We start from the raw sequence: 26,280 nt of genomic DNA, 5'->3' as shown, positions 1-26,280 counted from the left end.
GAGCCAGCTCTACCCCAAGGCTGGTGTTTTGGGAAGACGGGCAGCCTGCTCACTGTACTGCGAACCTGGCTTTTGTGGGAAGTGAGGGAGGGTGGGGTCAAAATGCTGTGAAGGATGCAGTGATATTAGAATGTGGAGCTGGCTTGCAGTAGATGCCAGAGGGAAGAGGGGAAAGGGAGAACCCTTTGTGTGGGCAGAAGGGTCATGAGTCCATGAGAAGGGCTTCACATGAAGGAAACAGTGAGAAATAAGGCTGGGAAGATTCTGAGTCACAGGCTAACGACATTGTAACAATAGCAATAAAAACTGTCCCTCACATCGTATGTGAACTTTATGTGATCTACATGGAAATCAGGCATAATGCCTGCCCTGTGGATACTCAGGTCATGTATGTAAGTCTGAACTGGAATTCAGGTCCCTCAATAAAGCCCTCTTTCCACAATGCTCCTCTGGCATCTCGTGATTTAACCAGAAGATGACGTGTTCCCACCTATACGAATGGGTCCTCCAGGAGATTTAATCACTTATGGAAAAGTCTAACATCTGTGTTCTCTTTATGTATCTGAAAACAGTGTGTGTGAACTTTCCGGACTTCTGTCTAAATTGTCGCCTATAACAAATGACATGAGAAAAATGGAGAGTTTGGAGAGAATTTAGTAAATGGACTGACTATAAAGATGTGGGCAGTGATTAGAACAGGCAGCAAGAGGTGGTGAAGGAACCCAGAGCCAGTGTCAGATGGTAGGGGCTTCTCCCTCATTAACCCTGGAGGAACAAAGGTGAAGCCAGAGAGAGCTGTGTGGTCATGCAGATGTCAGGGTATGGCCCTCATTAGAGAAACAACCTCCCTAAGGAGATGCTGGGGAGATGGACACCTCACCCAAGGTCGCTTCTATTTTGAGAGGCTTCAGCTGTCTGCCAAGGATAAAGTCAACCCAGCACCAGGAAGGAAGGAATCCCATTTTTGCAGCTTGAGTAGCTGAGCCCCCAGGCTCCAGAGCAGTGGAGACAGGGAGAGGGATTGCATCTGAAGAGATGGACAAAAAGTGTCCAGGCACGGACATCCACAGCCCATCAGTCAATCATCTTAAGACCTTTATGACTTATGATTTTTTTCTTAGCACTTATTTCCTTGTTGTTGTTTAGTTACTGAGTCAGTTCAACTTTTTTGCAACCTCATACAATACTGAAATGGGTTGCCATTTCCTTCACCAGAGAATCTTCGTGACCCAGGGACCAAATCCATATCTCCTGCATCGCAGGCAGATTCTTTAACACTGGCCCAACAGGGAAGCCTTCACTTATTACTTATAATTATTTATGTATCCATTGCTTATTTTCTATCTTCTGTCTCCTCTCATCCAACTGTTCTCCCTTCTATGTCCAGTTCTTAGAGCAGTGCACTGCCAACCATGGGCATCAATGATTTCTTGACTGGATAAAGGAAAGACATGTATTAAACATATGCGTTCATATGTGTACACACTTATATTGTTTATATATTATATATAAATATGTAAATTATATATACACATAGTATGTGTGTTTGTATAAATTCTCTTTCTTAGTATACAGGATTATGTTTTATAATTTAAACTAAAATAATATCTGGCAAACTGATGTCCATAAGGTAGCCTCTCATTAAAAACTTATGAAAAAAGTTTTTAAAACTTTTAAAAAAGTTTTAAAAGTTTTAAAAACTTATGAAAAACTTATAAGTGTATCTGTTTATGATGGATAAATGAATGTATTCAAGTTATGTTCAGTTAAGTTCAGTCGCTCAGTTGAGTCCGTCTCTTTGCAACCCCATGGACTGCAGCCTGCCAGGCTTCCCTGTCCATCACCAACTCCCAGAGCTTATTTAAACTCATGTCCATTGAGTCAGTGATGCCATCCAACCACCTCATCCTCTGTCATCCCCTTCTCCTGCCTTCAATCTTTCCTAGCGTTATGGTCTTTTCCAATGAGTCAGTTCTCATCAGGTAGCCAAAGTATTGGAGTTTCAGCTTCAGCATTAGTCCTTCCAATGAATATTCAGGACCGATTTCCTTTAGGATGGACTGCTTAGATCTCCTTGCTGTCCAAAGGACTCTTAAGAGTCTTCTCCAACACCACAGTTCAAAAGCATCAATTCTTCGGCACTCAGTTTTCTTTATAGTCCAACTCTCACATCCATACATGACTACTGGAAAAACCATAGCTTTAACTAGATGCACTTTTGTTTGTTAGCAAGGTAATGTCTCTGCTTTTTAATATGCTGTCTAGGTTGGTCATAGTGTTTCTTCCAAGAAGCAAGCATCTTTTAATTTCATGACTGCAGTCACCATCTGCAATGATTTTGGAATCCCCAGAAATAAAATCTGCCCCTGTTTCCATTGTTTCCCCATCTATTTGCTATGAAGTGATGGGATCGGATACCATGATCTTAGTTTTCTGAATGTTGAGTTTTAAGCCAGCTTTTTCACTCTCCTCTGTCACTTTCATCAAGAGGCTCTTTAGTTCATCTTCACTTTCTGCCACAAGTGTGGTGTCATCTGCATATCTGAGGTTATTGATATTCCTCCTGGCAATCTTGATTCCAGTCTGTGCTTCATCCAGTCCAGTATTTCTCATGATGTACCCTGCATAGAAGTTAAATAAGCAGGGTGACAATATACAAACTTGACATACTCCTCTCCTGATTTGGAACCAGTCTATTGTTCCATGCCTAGTTCTAACTGTTGCTTCCTGACCTGCATTTAGATTTCTCATGAGGCAGGTTAGGTGTCTGGTATTCCCATCTCTTTCAGAATTTTCCACAGTTGATTGTGATCCACACAGTCAAAGACTTTGGCATAGTCAATAAAGCAGAAATAGATGTTTTTGTGGAACTCTCTTGCTTTTTCAGTGATCCAACAGATGTTGGCAATTTGATCTCTGGTTCCTCTGCCTTTTCTAAATCTAGCTTGAATATCTGGAAGTTCACAATTCATTTACTGTTGAAGCATGGCTTGGAGAATTTTGAGCATTACTTTGCTTGCATGTGAGATGAGTGAAATTGTGTGGTAGTTTGAGCATTCTTTGGCATTGTCTTTCTTTGGGATTAGAATGAAAACTGACCTTTATCAGTCCTGTGGCCACTGCTGAGTTTTGCCATTTTGCTGGCATATTGAGTGAAGCACTTTCACAGCATCATCTTTTAGGGTTTGAATAGTTCAACTGGAATTTCATCACCTCCAATAGGTTTGTTCATAGTGATGCTTCCTAAGGCCCACTTGACTTCACATTCCAGGATGTCTGGCTCTAGGTGAGTGATCACACCGTCTTGATTATCTGGGTCATGAAGATCTTTTTTGTATAGTTCTTCTGTATATTCTTACCACCTCTTCTTAATATCTTCTGCTTTTGTTAGGTCCATACCATTTCTGTCCTATATTGTGCCCACGTTTGCGTGAAATGTTCCCTTGGTATTTCTAATTTTCTTGAAGAGATCTCTAGTCTTTCTCATTCTATTGTTATCCTCTCTTTCTTTGCATTGATCACCGAGGAAGTCTTTGTTATCTCTCCTTGCTATTCTTTGGAACTCTGCATTCAGATGGGTATATCTTTCCTTTTCTCCTTTGCCTTTTGCTTCTCTTCTTTTTTCAGCTATTTTAAGGCCTTCTCAGACAATCATTTTGCCTTTTTGCATTTCTTTTTCTTACAGATGGTCTTGATCCCCAAGATCTTTTCCTTGGGGATGGTATTCAAGTAAAAATGGGGTTAATTTCATATCAGTTGAAATCAATATTATTAGCATATAGTCACAATTTGTAATCTTTTTTATTCACCATAGGATTAAAAATACCCATCTAGTTCATATATTAAGCATTCATCATATAGGCTACATAGGTATTGCTAAGTCCTGATACTATCAAATGAAGTCATCATTACTGTTCACCACATATTTCTGGTTTGGCATCTTCCAGTCCCTTGCTATCATTATACTTCACTGTCTTATGTTGGGTATGGTCATGACACTTGTTCTGGCCAATGAATAGGAAGAGAAGTGACATTCCATTTTTCTGAGCACAGATACGTCAGAGCCCATTTTTAGTTTGCCACTTCCCCTCCAAGTGGCCTGGAGCCCTCCTGGGGTGAGAACAATGTGGAGAAGAACACTCCACACTGGCTGAGATGATGCAAAATCCATGGGAAAGCAACCATCATGATCTTCAACCACTAAGATCTGGGAGCTGTTTGTCATGCAGAATAACGATTAATGTGGGATGATACAGCAAAGTAAATGAGAATGAGTTTTAGCTCCCAAGGACTTCATGATTTAATTAAGGGGATAGACTTAAAAGCAAATTACAGTAAAGCATCTCAGAAAGTTTTAGTAAGAGATATCAGAGACATAGTAACACAGAAAATAAAGCCTCCACATGAGTTAGGGCAGGATTCAGGAAGTGACACAAAAATTTGGACTCAAAGAAAATGTAAAGTATTCTCAGACAGATGCCTTCCAGGATGAGGAGCAACATGAATCATAACAGCAAGCCCTGACTTGGGACACATACTTACACCCCAACAGACACTTGGACCAACTCTAGAGTTTTAGACATAGCATAGTGAAATGGGGATAAGTGTGGCCTCTGGAGTAACATTACCTGGATTTGAATCCTACTTTTATACTGTGGCTTCTTAACATACTACACAGCTTTCTAAGACTCACTTTCCCCCTACATAAATTAGAGACAAGGAGAATGCTGTGAAGATGATTTTTTGATGGATTTAACAAAGTAAATGATGGAAGCAACCTGGATGTTCATCAACAGAGGAGTGGATAAAGAAGATGTGATACATATACTGCATCTTCTTTTCATACACACACACACACCCACACATAATGGAATACTACTCAGCTATAAAAAAGAAAAATTGTGCCTTTTGCTGAAACATGGATGGATCTAGGGGCTTTACAGGTGGCACTAGTGGTAAGGAACCCACTTGCCAATACAAGAAACATAAGAGACACTGGCTAAATCCCTGGGTTGGGAAGATCCCCTGGAGGAGGTCACTGCAACCCATTCAAGTGTTTTTTCCTGGAGAATCCCACAGATGGAGGAGCCTGGTGGGGTACAGTCCAAAGTGTCACAAAGTGTTGGGCATGACTATAAGTGACTTAGCATGCACACATGCACAGATGGCCCTAGAGGCAGTCATACAGAGTGAAGTAAGTCAGAAAGAGGAAGAAAAATATATATTAATGCATGTATGTGGAATCTAGAAAATGGCACAGATGAACCTGTTTGCAAAGCACAAATAGAGAGCCAGATGTAAAGAACCAACAAATGGTACCAAAGGGAAAAGGGGTGGGAGTAGAATGAATTGGGAGATTGGGATTGACATGTATATACTACTATTGGTAAAGAATCTGCCTGCCAATGCAGGAGATGTGGGTTCGATCTCTGGGTCACGAAGATCCCCTGGAGAAGGAATGGCACCTTCTGCACCACACACTCCAGTATTATTGCCTGGGAAATCCCATGGACAGAGAAGCCTAGCAAGCTACAGTCCATGAAATTACAGAGTCAGACATGACTTAGCAACTAAACAACAATAAGAACAAATGTATAAAATAGATAACTCATGAGAACCTACTGTGTAGCACAGAGAACTCGACTTAATGCTCTGTGGTGACCTAAGTGGGAAGGGAATCCAAGAAAGAGGGAATATATGTAAACATATAGCTGATTCACTTTTCTGTACAGCAGAAACCAATACAACATTGTCAATAAACTATACTCCAATAAAATTAATAAAAAACACAGTAAAAAGTGATCAACACCTAATATGTGTGTAAAATGTGCTTCATAATTATTGCTAGTAATAGTCTGTGGCTATAGGAGCTTCACAGATGGAGAAAGGAGAAGGGAGGGGAGGAGGGCTGGGTGGTGCTGGCCTGAGGGCAGGTGGGAAGGAGCACTGCAGGCTGAAGTGACCTGGGAACTCCCCCAGGGGGTTAGAGCAGGGAGGCCCTGGGGACATGTAAAGATGCTGGAAAGCTGACCTTGCCAAATCATATCCATTTATGTTTTTAGTCTTTATGCATTAAAAGGGTCTAAGTTTACCCATCAAACCTATAAATGGAGTGAGGGCATAGCTAATTCAGGCCTGCAAAGCAGAGGTGAGGGCAATTACCAGGGTCCCTGGTATAGACATCACATAGTCCCTGGCGACAGACAAGTGCATTTCAAACTAGGCTGAGGACGTTTTTACAGTAGGAAAATTGGTCCCTGTAAGTGCTTATGGGTGTATTTCTATGGCTTTCAATGCAATATCTTAATGCAGGTTGAGGGTGTGTATGGAATAGGAATGGAAAAACAGACATGACTTGCAAACAAGATCTAAGTATAATTTAGTAGGATTTAAGCTACCTTGGGATGTCACTTCCTAGATCCTGGACCTAAGCATAGAAAGTTAATAAGAAAAGTGCTTTATATCATGTAGCATACTTTCTTCTTCTTTCTCTGAAGGTCAGGAAGAAAACAGAATGAGAAAGAACAACTCTCTGTTCTGCTTTCCACGTATCATTAAATGTACTGTTGTAGGCAACCCGCTCTTCTGGTGTTTGCTACACACTACAGTGGGCTTTGGAATCACGCCACCTCAGATAACATTCCAAATTTTTTCTTATTTCATGGGTAAATTCGCCACTTTAAGCTTCAGTATTCTCATTAAAATAAATGACAATACTAAGTACTCTCTACTCATAGATATACAGCAAGAATGAAATGAGATGGGCAAACTCTTAACCTTCATGAACGTTAGACTAATGTAAGTTGAATGGCTATGAATTGTCAAGTCATCCTATGGTCTTACATACAATGGTTAAGTGTAATGCTTCCACTGACCAGTTAAGGGATTAGTAGTTGAAACTTTTCTATACTGCTGACAGAAATAAAAAACAGTCCAGCCACTTTGGGGAACAGTGTAGCAGTTTCCTCTAAAATGAACATGCACTTGCCGTATAACCCACCAGTTCCACTCCTAGGTGTATCCTTAGAAAAAATGAAGAAATATGCCTTCAAAAAAGATCTATCCTGAATTTGTAGCAGTTTTACTCATATAGGCAAAAATTGGAGACAATAAAATAGCTATCAACTGCTGAGTGAATGAGCAAGCTGTGATATATCCATAAGACAAAATACTGCTCAGCTCTACAAAGGACCCAGATAATGATTCCTGGGAAAACACAGTGGATCTCAGATACATTATGCTAACTGGAAGAATTCAGACAAAAAGACTACAAATTGGATGATTCTAGAAAGGGAAGATTTATAGAGATGAAAAAGACATCACTGGTTGGGATAGAGTTGGGGCAGAGGTGAGAAGAGTGGAGGAGATGGAACACAGGAGACAGGACAGAACTTTTTGGTGATAGGAATGTCCCATATTTTGACTGTGGTGTTTGGTACAAGGCTGTATACATCTGTCAAAAATTGATAACCATGAACTTTAAAAGAGTGAATTTAATTGCATGTAAGCTATATCTCCAAACTTAAGGAAGCAGATTCATGGAAACCTCTGAGGAGGGAGAACATCACATGAATTTGCCACCCAGAAAATCATTCTAGAAAGGAGAAACCACCAGCCTGGGCAGTGCACATGTAGCCATCCTGACTTGTTCATTTGAGCCTCTAATTAGGATCTGGTGACAGTAAATTATGTAAAAAGGTGAATTCAACAACAGAAATGTCTTAGAAAACCTGCAGTTACAAGTTTATTAGAATAATTTTAGAAGTCTCTTCCAAAACTTTTGTATGAGTGTTTGAGAACTATGACTTGTCCAGAAAGTTCAAGATTTATTTTGAAAAATAACTTGCTGCTTGCTCTTCCTCCCCAAAATACTTTTTTCCTACTACGAGAAAACTTCTACCTTTAAAGCTAGTTTTTAAGTGCCATAGTCTGATGCGTTTTATCTAAAGTGATGAAATAACACAAGCTTCCTCTTTAAAAAAAAAAAAAAAGAAGAAGGAAGAAAACTCAGAAGACTGCCTGAAGCATACCTTTTGTGCATGTGTGTTTTTCATGTTTACATATTTTATTGGGCTGCCTTTACCAAGAAGGCCATAAATCTAAGATAATAACATTAAATATTAAAGTGCAAAAGTATACTGTAAGTAGCTGTAATACCTGGCATTTAAATGTGTTCTTAAAATCAGCATGCAAGAATCAAATATATTGTTGGTTAGTTGACTGTGGTTAGATCGAAGACATGAGAAAACAAATAAGCTTACATGAAGATTAGGACACTGGTTTCATACTCTGTTCCCCAGCCTGATCTCTGAGGGTGTTTCCTTTAGTGAGTTGATAACATGGTAAATGCAGAATTTTTCCACTATTGTTTTCTGACCTAGCTCCTATTTTAGCTTCAGCTTTGTTAGTTCCTTGTTTCAGGAGGTTTTTTGTTGTTCCCTTGCTCTCAGAACTACCCTGCCCTGATTACAAAACCCTGTTAGTAATGTCATTAGCAATAGGATGATATGTCTTCTATATTCTCATACACAACACTTTGGAGCACCTTAATTTCCAAAGTAATGTTTAAATTGGGATGAAAGAATGACTTTTTAGGATAATACTATACAATGTGATAATGCTTGAGTATCTTCAGTGCATTTTTAAATATAGTACTTCCTTTCCTATTGCTAAGGATCCTCAGCATAATATAATCCTCAATAATAGTATGCTCACCATGTCCTACAATAAGGAGACACAGAAGTTTATTCACCTAATGTTTTCTAGTCAGGAAGTGGCCAGCACACCTAGAACTCAGTTCTTTTGATTCCTTTTACTGCTTTTCTACCATACTACCTTTCTATGTTAACCTTCTTGCTCTCTGATAAAATAAAAATAAAAATTGGACAACTGTATTTGGTTGTGCAGTTGTGTTTTTCCATCCAGGTCTCTTGGGATGAGAGTCAGTGGAGGTCTGACTGATATGATATGATATGACTGATATGATTTTCATGACTTTTTCCATTTTTCAGTATTTTTAATAAAAATATTATTTTACACTCTTGGTATAAGGTGTTGCTCTTCGAAATTACAGCTAATGCTCAGAATTGCTTAGAAAAGAAATGTCATTTGCTTTATCATAAGGCATATGGCATAAGACATATTTTCAGTTCTACATAAATTGTATACTGAGTCTTCCAAAATACTGATTTTAGGATTTTTTTCCCACCATAAATGCTTGTACCAGTCTTAAATAATATTTTGTGTAAAATACTGGAAGCAAATCTACCTTTTAAATAATTGGCATATGTGACAGGTAATATTTCAAATATGGTTTTAAAACCATAGTGTCGTTTGTCCTTTTCCTGAACTCTATTTTAAAACCTCCTTTAAGTTCTTTAAGTATACTTAATATTTCATCTTGATGAAAAATATCCCTACACAAAACATATTTCTTAGCTTTAATTATTATGTTTATATTTAATTAGGTTTATATTTACCATTCTGATTCTTACAATGTATAAAGGAATATAGTATTTGCTTTGAAAAAGTGTATTAATTGACTTCCATAGTTGTTTATTGGTGTTACTGTTTTCTAAAACACATTAAATTGTTTTCTACTTACATGAAAGATGACATATCTTCAAATTACTAGACTTTTGACTTCGTTGAGCTATTGGTTATTGTTATTGCTTATTTTTTTTACTTTTTTATATTAAGATGTAATTTACATACAAAGAAATGCACAGATCTGAAGTTTTTGGCTTGATGAATAATGACATTTGTGTACACTTGTGCCGCCACATCTCGATACAGGATATAAAACATCCCCATCACTCCATCCACACACCCCACCCAGTGGCAACTTCTTTCTTATTCTTGACACATGGAGGACTTTTTACCTCTTCTTTATAAAAATTGAATCACACAGTAAGAAATCTTGTATCTGACTTCTTTGCTCAACAAAACATTTTTGAGATTCATTCACACTGTTGCATATAACAGGAGTACATTTCTTTATATTAATATACCAACATTCTTGTCAATAAATTCTTCTGTTGAAGGGGTTGTTTCCACTTTTAGGCTCTGAATATGCTTGTACAAGTTATTTTGTAGACATATATTTCATTTCTCTTGAGTAGTAGAATAGGTTCCTTGTTTATTGATTTATAATAATATGCATTCTGGATACAAGCCCTGTATATGTACATATAATTGGTATATAAGGAAGATTTATAAAGTAAATATTTTCTCTCAGTTTGTGACTTGCATATTTTTTACTTTAATATGATCTTTGGGGAGATAATTTTTTTAACATTAATGAAGTCATATATTACAATTTTTATCATTGGTGAAAGATCAGTAGTTTTTAATTATGTAGTGTCAGAACCTATAATACTTTTCCAAAGTAAAAATGTCACTTTGAGTCATTGTTGTTTGTTGTTGTTGTTTGGTTGCTAGGTCATGTCTGACAGTTTTGTGACCCCATAGACTGTAGTCCACCAGGCTCCTTCGTCCATGGGATTTCTCAGGCAAGAATACTGGAAGGTGTTGCCATTTCCTTCTCCAGGGGATTTTCCTGACCCAGAGATCAAACCCACATCTCCTGCCTTGCAGGAAGATTCTTTACCACTGAGCACCATGAAGACAATCTTCCCAATGTCACATTTGGGGGTAAATGTACTACTTAATTTTATACGTAAGACAAAAAATAGAAAATTTTTCACTCAGATAATTGTGACTTTAGAGAAAATGTCTGATTGTACCTTGAAATTTCTCTATGAGTAACAATATACATTTACAGTAAAATTGTCTGAAAATAAATGTATAAAATGTATGTATGAAAAGTGTAAATTTTAAAGGTTTGTGGTATTTCTTCTCTCATATTAGGGTGACAAATATTCTTACCTATTGCAGTAATTACATTTTTATTTCCCATATATCTTACTTAGGAATTACAAAGAAGTACATTGGGATTTCCATGCTTTTTAAAATTATTTCTCTTAAAGTTTACATAAGTATATTGATTGCTTTTGTTGACTAAGAAAGCTACTCCATTTCTTCTAAGGAATTCTTGCCCACAGTAGTAGCTATAATGGCCATCTGAATTGAATTTGCCCATTCCTGTCCATTTTACTTCACTGACTGCTAACATGTCAACGTTCACTCATGCCATCTCCTCTTTGACCACTTCCAAATTATCTTGCCCTCATAGTCAAAAAAGAGTCTGAAATGCAGGACTTGGGTGAAATCTCAAAAATGATGGAATGATCTCTGTTCCCTTCCAAGGCAAGCCATTTAACATCACAGTAATCCAAGTCTATGCCCTAACCACTAATGCAGAAAAATCATTGAACTGTTCTGTGAGGACCTACATGATCTTCTAGAAGTAACACCCAAAAAAGATGTCCTTTTCAGCGTAGGGGACTGGAATGCAAAAGTAAGAAGTCAAGGGATCCCTGGAGTAACAGGCAAGCTTGGCCTTGGAATATGGAATGAAGCAGGGCTCACAGAGTTTAGCAAAGAGAACACACAGGTCATAGCAAATACCCACTTCCAACGAAACAAGAGATGACTCTACACAGGGGCATCACCAGATGGTCAATACTGAAATCACATTGATTATACTCTTTGCAGCCAAAGACAGAGAAGCTCTATACAGTCAGCAAAAACAAGACTGGGAGCCAATTTTGGTTAAATCATGAACTCCTTATTGCAAAATTCAGACTTAAATTGAAGAAAATAGGGAAAACCACTAAGTCACTCAGTTATGACCTAAGTCAAATCTCTTATGATTATACAGTGGAAATGACAAATTCAAGAGATTAGATCGGATTGACAGAGTGCTGGAGGAGCTATGGATGGAGGTTCATAACACTGTATAGGAGACAGTGATCAAAACCATTCCCAGGAAAAAGAAATGCAAAAGGCAAAAGGGTTGTCTGAGGAGGCCTAACAAACAGATGATAAAAGAAGAGAAGTAAAAGGCAAAGGAGAAAAGGAAAGATATAACCATTTGAACATTTGAATGCAGAATTCCAGAGAATAGTAAGGAGTGATAAGAAAGACTTCCTAAGTGATCAATGCAAAGAAATAGAGGAAAACAACAGAATGGGAAAGATTAGATATCTCTTCAAGAAAATTAGAGATACCAAGGGAACATTTCATGCAAAGATGGCCTCAATAAAGGACAGAAATGGTGAGAACCTAACAGAAGCAGAAGATATTAAGAAAAGGTGGCAAGAATACACAGAAGAACTATGCAAAAAATATCTTTATGACCCAGATAACCACACTGATGTGATCACTCACCTAGAGCCAGACATCCTGGAGCGTGAAGTCAAGTCGGTCTTAGGAAGCATGACTATGAACAAAGCTAGTGGAAGTGATGAAATTCCAGCTGAGCTATTTGAAATTCTAAAAGATGATGCTATGAAAGTGCTGTACTCAGTATGCCATCAGATTTGGAAAACTCAACAGTGGCCACAGGACTGGAAAAGGTCAGTTTTCATTCTAATCCCAAACAAAGACAGTGCCAAAGAATGTTCCAACTACGTCTTAATTGTACTCATTTCACATCCTAGCAAAGTAATGCTCAAAATTCTCCATGCTAGGCTTCAGCAGTACATGAAAAGAGAACTTCCAGATGTTCAAGCTAGATTTAGAAAAGGCAGAGGAACCGGAGATCAAATTGCCAACATCCATTAGCATAGTAAAAGCAAGAGATTTATAGAAATCTATAAATAGAGAAAGCAAGAGAATTCCAGAAAAACATGTACTTCTGCTTCATTGACTACTCTAAAACCTTTGATTCTGGGGATCACAACTAACTGTGGAAAATTTTTAAAGAGATTAGAATACCAGACCACCTTACCTGCCTCCTGAGAAACCTGTATGCAGTTCAAGAAGCAACAGAACCAGACATGGAACAACAGACTGGTTCCAAATTGGGAAAGGAGTACAAAAAATCTATATATCGTCACTGTGCTTATTTATCTTATATGCAGAGTACATCATGTGAAATGCTGGGCTGGATGAAGCACAAACTGGAATCAAGATTGCTGGGAGAAATATCAATAACCTTAGATATGCAGATGACACCACCTTTATGGCAGAAAGTGAAGAAGAACTGAAGAGCCTCTTGATGAAGATGAAGTACTAAAGTGACAAAGCTGGCTTAAATCTCAATATGCAAAAAATGAAGATCATGACATCCGGTCCCATCACTTGGTGGCAAATAGATGGGAAAACAATGGAAACAGTGTCAGACTTTTTTTCTTGGGCTCCAAAATCCCTGCAGATGGTGACTGCAGACATGAAATTAAAAGACTCTTGCTCCTTGGAAGAAAAGCTATGACAACCTCAACAGCATATAAAAAAACAGAGACATTATTTTGCCTACAAAGATTCATATAGTCCAAAGCTATGGGTTTTCCAGTAGTCATGTATGGGAATGAGAGTTGGTCATTAAGGAAGGCTGATCACCAGAGAATTTGTGATTTTGAACTGTGGTGTTGGTGAAGACTCTTGAGAGTCCCTTGGACAGGAAGAAAATCAAACCAGTCAATCCTAAAGGAAATCAATCCTAAATATTCATTAGAAGGACTGATGTTGAAGCTAAAGCTCCAACACTTTGGCGACCTGATGTGAAGAACTTGTTCATTGGAAAAGACCCTGATGCTAGGAAAGATTGAATGTGGGATGAGAATGGGATGATAGAGGATGAGATGGTTGGATGGCATCACCAACTCGATGGACATGAGTTTGAGCAAGCTCCGGGAGGTGGCAAAGGATGGAAACCTGGTGTTTTGCAGTCTATGTGGTCGCAAAGAGTCAGACACCACTGAGGGACTGGGACACAACAGCTGATTACTACCTGTGTGAAAAGCTATCCAGCCACCATACGAAATCTTTAAGCTTTGCCCAAAGGATGGCTGGTTTAGGCAAAATCTGTCCCTTTGATGATCTGATATTGATGCTTAATCATAAAAGAAAGTAATTTATTATATAAATTCTGGTGTCATCTCTTAGTGAAAGTAATATATAAGAATAGAGAAAAATATGTACTCTTAATCTGTATTGTCTTACTTGGAAGATGAACTTTCTGAAAGTTGGGTGATAGATTTATTCCATGCACCGAAATGTAAGGCCTTTGCCTATGTTCAGGTGGACACAATAAAGCTTTTAGACTAAGAAGTGGCCACGTCAGGATATTTTCCCCTGAAGTTTAGTGCAGCTTTTGCTCTTCTGTGTCACCTGGAATAATTTACCAAGCATTGAGTCTATCCTGTGGAGAATTCTTATTTTTCTCATGCTGCAGTTATCAAGTGTCATGTCATCACTTCCCAAACTGTATTTTATTCCTTGGAAAATGCTACATATTATGCTTCTGTGTTTAGAGAACAGTGAACACTAGCATTTTGAAGAGTCTGAAATTTTATGCAGTAAGAAAACCTACTCAGCCTATCTAAATTAATGTTCTCCTCATTTATTTTATTTGATCATTAAATCATTTCCTTTCTGTGTTTAACAGTTCATAGGGAATGTTTCCCTGAAGCAAAAAATTCTTTCTGAAATGCTAATTTTGTATAACGTCAACCTTAGAAAGATGTCATTATAATCATTATTATTTATATATATATATATTTATATTGTGTTTACATATTCATATACTATGCCAGGTATGCACCTTAAGACTTATTAGAGTTACCTAATGTAAGAAAAATTTAAATTTAAATTTTCCTAATGGGATAAAGTTTTAACCTTTTTCTATTATTCTTTTTTGCTTTTCTCAAATATATTTCAACATAAAACATTAGTAAAATGTAAATTGAAACTTTTACGTAAGAAAAAATGAGGTTATAAACATGCTTACCATGCCAACAGAGTTGTTATGATAAGCTTTAAGCTTTTCTCTTAGCTTGCTTACGACCCTGACCAAAGGAAATTATGACAATTATTTGTAGTGAACAATAAATGACATTTTTTGAGTGCTAAATTTGAAAAGAAATAATGTAGAATGAAGGTAGAGGTTTATAGGAAGGACTCAGACAAATAACAGCAAAGGCAGAAACCAACTTCATACAACTATTTCTTGTATTGACATGTCATAAGAACTGAAGCTGTAACGTTAAAATGTAGTTTAAGAAAAGTCATTTTATGAGGGACTATGATAATGTGGCCCGAGTTATGAAGGGCTCTTGTGGTTTAGTTTCATATAAGGAAAGACTCCATCCAGTGCAGTCACTGAATTGCTCATTCATCCCCAAATGCCTACCTGGGTGTATTGGAATCACCCAGAGAAGCTAATCACATGTCAATCCCTGGATCCAAAATTCACCTCTTCAGATCTGGGCTAAGACCCAGAGAATTTGTTTCTTTAAAAACCTCTTTGGATGGTTCTGATGTGTGACCAGATTTTGGAAGCCACACACTGATAATTTCCCCTGAATGTCACTTCTGTCTGTTGGCCTTTTTCTAGGACCTGGATATTAGAGGGGCATTATAAAATTTGAGTTTATATTCCTTCCTGTGGACCTAGAGTGAAAATATTGCACAAAAAAAGTGGAGCCAGCTTTTAAGAGAATTGTTAACCAAAAGAACTGCAGCTGGAGTGGACCAGTTCCCTGAGCTAATGCCTTAGGAGACATAATTGAGGGGCTGATAAGAAAGAAGCAAGATTTGTGTAGCTGATTCACTTTGCCATGTAGAAGCTAACACAAGATTGTAAAGCACCTATACGTCAATATTTTTTTAAAAGCATCTTAGTTCTTGAGGCTGATGACCAAAGGTCATCCTTAAAACTTTGAAAGGACTCCTAAAGCTAAGATGATATATTTTTCTGACTCTTTCTTCTTGATGAGTGATCACTTTTCTATTTTCCATGATTTTTAAAATATTAAAAGACTTTGCTTTTGGAAAAATAAAGAAAGTAGCAAAGAGATTGAATTCAAGTACTTGGAGAGATGTCTCTGTGGCCTTAGTTTTGCCTGCAGCAGAAGCATAAGAGCCATAGAAGAAATTAGTGACTTGGATGGAAGGGGTGTTGAATTTAAGTCTTACGGTCTAACAACCTCTCATGTTTTTCTTTACTCATGATCTGTACATAAGAGGTGTATTGCAAGGAAACCCCAGGAATGACTAGCTGGAACTCTGGAAATGATAGCTAAAAAGCAACCTGAACATTACTTATATGTGATAATGGAATTATAATTATTTTATGACCTCGAGAACTGATGTGACAGTGTACATAGACATTAAAAATGAAATAGACTACAGTTTTATTCTTCAGAATGAATATACTTTATATTTAAACATTTGGGGGGAGGGGAAGAGGAAGCCTCTATTTCATTATTAGTCTAGATTCCTACACTTAATCCTGTTGTTTCTGTACTTGAAGATAATGTTTTATATTAAAATAGGAGGAATTTAAGCAATTTCAAATAACTAAAATAGTATACTAATAGAGCTCAGTTGTGGAATGAATACTGTTGCAATTTATATGTTCAGTTCAGTTCAATCGCTCAGTCGTGTCCAACTCTTTGCGACCCCATGAATCGCAGCACGCCCAGCCTCCCTGTCCATCACCAACTCCCGGAGTTTACTCAAACCCATGTCCATCGAGTCGGTGATGCCATCCAGCCATCTCATCCTCTGTCATCCCCTTCTCCTCCTGCCCCCAATCCCTCCCAGCATCAGGGTCTTTTCCAATGAGTCAACTCTTGCATGAGGTGGCCAAAGTACTGGAGTTTCAGCTTCAGCATCAGTCCTTCCAATGAACACCCAGGACTTATCTTCTTTAGGATGGACTGGTTGGATCTCCTTGCAGTCCAAGGGACTCTCAAGAGTCTTCTCCAACACCACACTTCAAAAGCATCAATTTTTTGGTGTTCAGCTTTCTTCACAGTCCAACTCTCACATCCATACATGACCACTGGAAAAACCATAGCCTTGACCAGATGGACCTTTGTTGGCAAAGTAATGTCTCTGCTTTTTAATACGCTATCTAGGTTGGTCATAACTTTCCTTCCAAGGAACAAGTGTCTTTTAATTTCATGGCTGCAATCACCATCTGCAGTGATTTTGGAGCCCCCCCAAAAAATAAAGTCTGACACTGCTTCCACTGTTTCCCCATCTATTTCCCATGAAGTGATGGGACCAGATGCCACAATCTTAGTTTTCTGAATGTTGAGCTTTAAGCCAACTTTTTCACGTTAGGCTTTTATAAATGCTTTGTCACCTGGTTACTTAACTTGCCCACCATACAGAGTTGTGAGGATCATATGAGTTCATGCATACAAGGAGCTTAAAAGAGTCTGTGTGATAAATGCTCAGTAAATGTAAGTTGACACTTTACTACTGTTATGGATGATTTTCAAGCTGACTCGCTTTCAGGTTGTTGTATAGCATGGGGCATGGTGCTTGGCACAGAGCAGCTGTCCTGTGAGTGTTCGTTCATTGATCGCGAAGATGTCATGGTCATCAGAGCTTCCCAGTCAGGTCCCTGGAACACACTTTTGTTTCACGTCCTATTTCTAAAACATGCATTTCCTGAATGTCTTTCCAGCTGTTAACAAAATTTTTCATCCATACATATGGACTAATTTGTTTCTTAGAAGATGCTTGTGAAGGATTAATGAAAGTCTTTAGCCTGGAAGACTTCCTAGAGTTCAGTGCATTTGAGTTGAATTTTGTAAGAACTAAAAGTGAATGGAGAGGGAAAAGGAGGCAGATCATTTTAAGTAAGAAACGTGGCATATGAACTAGAGATGCAAGTGACAGAAGGATGTTCTGAAATATTGAGATGGATGCACCTGACTTGAGAAACAGACTCTGTTAACAGACTCTGAGTTAAGAGGAAGAGATTAGTGAATGAGGATGTGTGTAGGTGGACCCTGGAACTAGACAGTGGTGTGTGTGTTTTACATGATCGGGGATGGGAAGCCTTTTGTGGAATCTGAGGGCAGGAGAAGATGGCACTTGAAGAAGATCAACTCAAGCAGTTCACTCCAGAAAGAACATGACTTTGGAAGCAGTAGACTAATGCCTTACTGGCCATTAGAGAAAGTAAGAGGTCACAGGGCACCAAGATTGTGGACATCAGTAACAGGAGGGTTAACTGACCACCAGGTAGACTTTGGGAGGTGTTATGGTCTGAGAGAAGGCGGGGGACACTGAGTTTAGTGTTTTAGTCTGATCTGGCTCAGTCATTAGGAAGGTTTCAGGTAGACAGATTTCAGACCTGATAGGTAGTGGAAATTGAATTCTGGAAATGATAGTTCAGGAATCATCAACCCATCGGAAGCCACAAGAATGACTCTCTTATCAAGTCAAAAGCGCTCAGAGAGTGTTTACCCTTGTCAATGAGTAGTCAGCAGTCCTAGTCCCTGGATTACTTTTCCAAATCTCATATCTCTCTTATTTGTCTAAATATCTGTACATATTTTCATCAGCTTGGTTGAAGGGGAGGAAAAAATGATTTACAAGTTTTTTTAATATTCTCATTCTGAATGTCAAAAATATTTGGACCAAGAAGCGATCATATTCAGGTATTAAAGTTTCTATTCATATGTCCAAATGATTTGGATTCATCCTTTTGTCATATTTTGGGTAAAAAAAGCATCATGGCCTCTTGAAAAAATAAAGCTTCATTTACAATAGGAAAGGAATAGTGTATATTTAGTATTGAGCACTTTCATACTTATATGAACATTTATATATATAGTCCATGGGCGATACATTTCCATATCTGATTGATTCCAGTTTCTCCCTAACTTTCCAGCCAGGTGAATCAAATGAGAAATTAGATATAATTAATTGAAAACAATACCTGAAATATTTCATTAATGCTTTTCCAAGTTCCAATTCCCCATTTTATCTATTTAAAATCCACTTAAATCGCACCAAGGAACTATTATGGACCTCTTAGTATATATTTATTTAGCTATCTAGCTCCCCATGAGCAAGGAAGGAATACTTGTGGAGCAAAGGCACACATAGAACAATCCTAAAATCGTTATTTAAAGAGCTATGGCTTTGTGTTGCAAATAAAAAGCAGGAAAATCTTTAGTTGTAAAGAAGCTCTGGCAATAATCCTTACAAATACCATTCATCCCTCCTTGCTACCGAGTTGAATTTTTTATCCTGGACGTTAAACCATAGATAAGCATTATCAGACAGCTCTCTATTCTTCTAGGACCCTGAAATGTCACAAGAGGATGTGAGGTGCTTAAAGCTTGAAATACTCAATTACAAATTTGTGTCTCATGCTAACACTTGAATGACAATGGAATAATTTATTTGATCAAAACAAAGCACTTCACAGATAGTGTGTAGTGTTTGAAATGATGAGTTGTGCTTCTGAGAAGAAATGGTAATACTGCACAAGTAAACATGTAACTTGGGTGACATCAAGGGCCACCTATGACCTGTGAGCAGATGGCATGCTAAATGCATCTGGGACATTTAGCTCAGCCCCTGGCCCAAGGCAGACACCCAGAAACGTGAGCTGATGTCCCTCACTGTCCTCTTCTTCTTCTGTTATTATAGAGTTTTCCTATCTGAATAGGTTTGCATTTCTTGAAATTCATCTTGTTTTGCTGAGTTGCATTTTTGATTAATGAAGACAGTTTTACTTACTTGATTCTCTGTTACTGTTTCCTTGTAACTTGGTATTATTGCTGATCCATGAGTGTCTCTCATCTCAATCATGCAAGCATGTGGCCCTTTGTTTAGGTGGAGAGACCACCCTCAGCCAGGCTTGAGACAGAGCCACGGTGCAGCGTAAGGATCCCAAATTGGGCTGTAAGGCCCAGGAGTGGGCTGTGAAGGGCGCTGTGAATGCATGCATACTCAGTTACTCAGTCATGTCCAGCTCCATGGGATTATCCCGACAGGGATGCTGGAGTGGGTTGCCATTTCCTCCTGCAAGGAGATCTTCCTGATCCAGGGATCAAACCAGGGTGAGGTCCTGTTTATGAATGGAATTGAAGTACTAACAACTGTAAACAATTTCCCCTTTAAGATAACCATATGTTAGTGAGTGAGTGTTCGCTCAGTTGTGTCCAACTCTTTTTGACCCCATGGACTGTCGGGGTCCTCTGTCCATGAGATTCTCCAGGCAAGAATACTGGAGTGGGTTGCCATTTCCTTCTCCAAACTGTATGCTGGTTCCAAGATTATTCCTCGATACTACCATTCTCATTCACTTTAGATCAATATGCTTTCTTTTGTGGTTGTTCAGTCACTCATTCACGTCCTTCTCTTTGCCACCCCACAGACTACAGCACACCAGCCTTCCCTGTCCTTCACCATCTCCTGGAGCCTGCTCACACTCATGTCCATTGAGTCAGTGATGCCATCCAACCATCTCATCCTCGGTTGTCCTCTTCTCCTGCCTTCAATGCTTTCTTTAGTGGGACAAAAATGGGTGGGGCTATTGTTTGTGCAAATCAGTTCCTGTGTTCCACACAGATGCACCATCCTGGGGGCCAGAGGAGCAAACCAGGATGACTTTCCTGATCCAGAAGATGCTCCTCTCTTGTCAGAGAAAGTCAGATTTCACTGAGTTATTCTGATGTTCTCTCTAATTGCTGTGAATTGTCATTCACAGTCAAGGTGGTGGTGGTTGCTGTTGCTTTGTTTTTGCTTTTTCAACTCACTCTGAATCTGAAGGACTATGTTTTCTGAGTAGGCTTTAGATATGTTGACCTAAATAGTCTGCGTAGACTAGAATTTGGATTCCCAAGTGGCACTAGTGGTAAAGAACCCACCTGCCAATGCAGGAGCCATAGGAGAAGAGGGTTAGATCCCTGGATGGGGAAGATCCCGTGAAGGAGGAAATGGCAACCCACTCCGTATTCTTGCCTGGAGAATCCCATGGATAGAGGAACCTGGCGGGCTACAGTCCATAGGATTGCAAAGTCGGACATAACTGAAGCAACTTAGCATGCACGCAAGAGACTGGGGTTAGTGAGAAGCAGGGGGAGTTAAAGACACAGCAGAGCCTGCCCCTCCCCTCCCACTTCTCCTCTGCCCCTCTCCCCATCATTTTGTTGTTCAGTCACTCAGTTATGTCTGATACTTTGCGACCCCACTGACTGTAGCATGCCATGCTTCCTTGTCCTTCACCATCTCCCAGAGCTTGCTCAAACTCATGTCCATTAAGTTGATGATGCCATCCAACCATCTCATCCTTTGTCATGCCATCCATGTAACTTCTTCTCCATCCATGTAACTTCTCCCTTTCCCACGGGGAGTTCATCACCTGGAATTGTGCCTGTAGATGTAAAAAAAAAGTAAAATCCTCCTCATGACTCTTTTCTCAACCTACCTTACCTTACTCTCTATTTTCACATTGCTCTTTCCCCTCAACCTCCTGTCTTTCCACTGAAGTCTCCCCGTCCCCCACTTTTAGTCTTCGAGGGTCCGGAAGGTGGCTCAGGCTTCCCTTGCCTCGTTGGTGCCTCTGCTGGCTTGATTCTAGGAAGGTTTCCTCTAGCTGGAAATACCTTACCTCTTATTCTAGATAAGATTTTTTTCCCCTCTATTGAATGCACACAAGTCATTCTGGTGAATGCACACAGATTAATAAGTAGAAAAATGTCAGCAGGATGGTGTGTGGGGAATGGTAGCAGATATAAATTCATAGGTCTATGTAACACTTTGAGAATGGCTCATGGAGACAGAAACTGATTGTGTTAACAGGAAATATTAGCTTGGGTAAAAGGTTAATTGGGCATATTGCTGCCATGTTGGAAACAGTATTAGGACCTTATAGAACCAAACCTGTTAGCATCCTGGAGACATGAGAGGTGATAAACAGGCAGATTTGAATGGTCCAGAAGACCAAGGGCTTGATTTCTTACGTATTATTTTCCTTCTTATTAGTCTTTGAGAAAATTGTTTTTCCCGACTTTAAAATCACCCATTAATCTCTGTAGCAAATCGATATCTTGTTATCACCTTTATTTTAGAATCCTATACTTTTTAGTCTGGTTTTGTGAATAAATTCCTGGCCTAGTTAAGGTGATTTAACTGCCCTCACCACTTACTGTGGAAACTGGCCAGCTGGGTTCCCTTTTCTTATAATTAAGAGCCTAACTTTCCTGTCCTCATTGTCTTTTTTAAAATAAAGGTCACTCTTATGTAGCTTCTGAGCATTCCCTGAATGTACATCAGAGGTAGACCATACCCTTTTGATCTGTGATTAGTACATCTGGCTTTTCAAAATAGCAACATCCACTTTTCCCATCTGGTGTAGAATTGTCACTGTTTCATCTTCATCTTACAGGTAGCAGTCATCACACTTCACTGCTAAGTAGACATGAATACACAATTTTTAAAGTTCATTTTGTAAAATAATATTTTCAACTTTTCCTCTTTCAGTATTAGTAAATGGAGATGAAAAGATCACTTTTGAAGACCTCCTTTGAAAAATATTTTTGAAGAGATTTTTATCAACCAAATTATATTTGTCTTGCAAGTAATTTTTAATTTTTTTTCACTTTCTTGACTCTTTTTCTTATATAAGCTGTTTTTCTCTATATACAGGATGACCTGCCTTGAGTTTTACATTCCCACTGGTCTCAAGGTCACTCTGCATTTCTAATTTAGCCAACCTGACACCTGCTGTCACCATTGTTCTGCTGGTATATTTGGAGAATATGGTCTTGGAATACTAGAATAATGTTTTAAGAACACTCAGCTATGTGAGATATCTGAATAGTTTCAATAATATACCTATATCATGAACTCAATTATATTGAAACATATCTGAGGATACTGTACTCTGTAGCTTCATGATTGATTTGTGTTAATTTTCATTCATCTTTTGAGTGTTAATGTCAGAGGGAGTCTTCGAATGATGGAAAAGACATTACCTTTGGTCCCAAACAAAACTTGATACAACATCTTAGCTTCTTAAAATATTAACATTTGCCAGTTATCATTGGAAAATAAATTTAACCTCTTAGAGTTGTAATTATTTCATCTGTCAAATAAGGCAATCAGATCTCCTTGCAGAGCATGGTGAAGATTAAATAGGATATTAACTGAATATTCTTGGACATTTTCAAAATAGATGACAATAAACAGAAGTTTTTTTGTTATTTTCCTACACTGTTTACAAAAATCAAAAGAAAGGGGGATTAATTTTCTCTCTTTACTATTAAGGAATTACCTCATGTACAATTATATTAAAGTGTTATTTGATAAAAGAGCAGGATACTAGATGTTAAATAGTGTCTCATTGTTTTGAAGCAACAATGTGACACTAAAGAGTCTTTTCCACAAAATTAATCATTTTTTTCTTGTTTAGAAAAAGAATGAACCTTAGTCATGTCATATAAAAACAAATATAGTGGATTATTCAAATCATAAAATTTGTTGGTCATTTATATTTTGCAGATATTTTATATAAATATGCTGTAATCATGCAAAAAAGTATTACCTAAATATATTTGTAAATAACTATCTTAGCATGTTAGTTACTCAAGCTGGAAATATGAAGCATTTTGCCTTATTCATTTAACAAATATATAGCGAGTGACTATGATGTTCTATGTGACTATGCCCTGTTCTAGGATCTGGGCCTTTGCCAGTGAACCAAACAGAGATCCTTCCTCTTGAGCAGCTGGTATTTCAAGCTGGGTTGAAGAGGAGAGGCAGATTTTAAAAGGCAACCCACTCCAGTATTCTTGCCTGGAGAATCCCATGGACAGAGGAGTCTGGCAGGATACAATCCTTGGGGTTGCAAGAGTTGGACATGACTTAATGACTAAACCACCACCACCAGAGCAAGATGACTGAAGGGCACTGAAAGTCTGATGGGAGCAGACGGCACAGTAGGGAGGGAATTCAAGCAGGAACCACCAAATGCTGACGCTTGAGCCAAGACTGCAAAGAGGGGAGGGTTAGTCCTATACATGTCAAGGAGCGAATGTTTGGTACAAAGTTCCCAGTGTGTTTGAGAACCAGCAGCAAGGTCACTGCAGCTGGGATAGCATGAGTGGGGTGTGGATGCTGGGGAGGAGATAGTAGGAGAAGAACACTGGGAGTTACGTGAGGCCAGATGACACTCCAAGGACTCCTGCGTTTTCGTGGGTAAACTGTGGCACCATTGCAGGATTTGGAGCAGAGGAGTCATGATTGATTTATCTTTCCAAAGGGTCTCTGCCAGCAGCCAGTGAGAAGTCTGATTCAGGAACCCAATGTAAAGTAGCGTTGACCCCATCGGGGTAGCCACAGGGGAAGAGGGAGGAATGGACAGATGCTGAAATGGACATATTTGAAAGGAGAATCAAATGTGATGGACTGGACACAGGTGTGAGAGGAGTGAGTCATTGAGACTGAAGCTTTTGTCCTGAACAACTAGAGAAAACATTTACAACCAGCCAAGATGGTGCTGGCCCTGGAGGGTCAGGTGTCTAAGAAAAGGTGGATTCCTACTGAAAGTGTTGATTTTGAGAAGCCTACTGGAAACCCAAGCAAAAGTGTTGGGGAAGCAACTGGATGCCTGGAGTTAAGAAACAATCAGGGTGGAGACAAGACGTTTGCACATGTTTTGGTACTTTTCCCTAATGTCTTATGTTAGAAGGGTCTCGGGTGCTGAATAGAAGGTTCAGAAGAAAGTGACTGGTTACAGAGTCCTCTTCTTGCCTGTTTTTCCCTTATTCTGTGTGTCTGATCAGCGATCAGCAAATTAGAATACTGTATGTTTGAAAAGTATTTCATTTTCTCAACATGATGTCATTGTAACTGACAAACTCTTGTGACAAATGCACAACTAGTACAATCCTACCCAGGAGCGGGAGCAGGCACAGACACACTTTCCCCTAGCCTTGTTTGAGTGTAATTGTTTCTATCACTGGAGGAAAAACCCCGTAAAGTCTAGAACCACAAACATGGAGAGCAGAAATGCATACGTGTCCGCATCTGTGGTACAGCTCAGTGCTGTCACTAGACTCATGACCTTGTCATCAAGCTCAGTTGAGATAAAATTTCATAAAACAATAAGGGCTTTTTGTTTATTTGTTTGTTTTTTAGTTATTTTGCAGGGAAGGGGAGGCCAAAGTGGGGCTGGTGACTATAGGCACCAAAATGGAAACTGAAAAGAGAGAAAGTGATTATGTAAATTGTGCCTTTTGAAGGCATTGAGAATGTTTCATTCACATACTCTAAGTCTCTGGAAGCACATTTAGTTCCTGTTTGGGGAGATGAAAGCCTTGCCACAGCCTCATCTGCGGGCTTGCGGCAGGGCGAGTTTCTCTTGTGTGTACGATGCAGGGAAGAGTGGGCAGTTGGCAGTCGTTCAGCATTGATTGCAGTCATTCATAAAACCCAGCCGCGCGGAAGGCGGAGTCCGGGGGAGCTTCCCTGAGATGCTTACAGGATGCCTCATTTGAATAAATCCTCAGTGATGCTTGAGTGATAAGGGGTGCTCACAGGTACCGCCAAGATGGTGAGGGGTCCACCTTCCTTCCCAAGTAACTGAAGACTTTGCAGGAATCAGAGGTCACACCTCTTGGACTCCTGGCCTCTACATCCACAGCTTTTCTGGAAAGTCGGCTTTGTGGCTTTTCTGTGGCCTCTTTGTGTCTGGATGAAGGAGTAAATCATATGTAAGGAAGACCCTTGGGGCTTCCCAGGTGGTACTGGTGAAGAACCCTCCTGCCAGTGCTGGAGACATAGGAGATGCAGGTTTGATCCCTGGGTCAGGAAGATCCCTTGGATGAGGGCATGGTAACCCACTCCAGTATTCTTATCGTCATGAACAGAGGAGCCTGGTGGGGGTCCCTAGAGCATCGCAAACAGTCTCACACACTGAAGGGCCTTAGCACACAGCAAAGGAAGACCCCTGATCACTGCAGTGCGCTGGTATATCACTGTGGTGTGTAAGTATGATGGGTCCCTGTTATTGTGTTATGATTAATGCCTGGCAGAGGATGGGAAGTGGTTGGCTGAACAGTTTCCACGCATTACAACTGGCAACACCACTTGGGTTTATCCCTCAAACTGCAATAGAACAGACACAAGTACTGCTTTAAAGAAATGCTAATTCATTCAGGCTGACAAAAGTCTGAGGAGGCCGTTGTATTATTTTATGTCGCTTATTCTGAATGTAGGTTTTTTTTTCTTCTTCTTCTCCTTCTCTAGAAGCAATTTCAGCTAAAAAAAGTCAGATTAGAAAATGTAGGAATACATATTGGCATAGCTTAGTGCCCCCTCAAATTGATTGAATAACTAGCAATCTGAAACTAATCATTTTCTCCCTGACAACAGATTCAACAGCTAGCTGATTCA

The 26,280-nt window shown here is 39.1% G+C and overlaps 1 protein-coding gene across 28 annotated transcripts in view; it reads left to right on the top strand.

Moving 5' to 3' along the window:
* Positions 1–26,280, top strand: part of RIMS1 (regulating synaptic membrane exocytosis 1) — a 582,755-nt gene that overhangs the window by 73,851 nt on the left and 482,624 nt on the right. The gene's annotated exons all lie outside the window — the stretch shown is intronic.

Source organism: Cervus canadensis, chromosome 20 (assembly GCF_019320065.1).
Source record: "Cervus canadensis isolate Bull #8, Minnesota chromosome 20, ASM1932006v1, whole genome shotgun sequence".
Lineage (NCBI taxonomy): Eukaryota > Metazoa > Chordata > Mammalia > Artiodactyla > Cervidae > Cervus > Cervus canadensis.
This window is presented reverse-complemented; position numbering and strand designations above follow the sequence as displayed.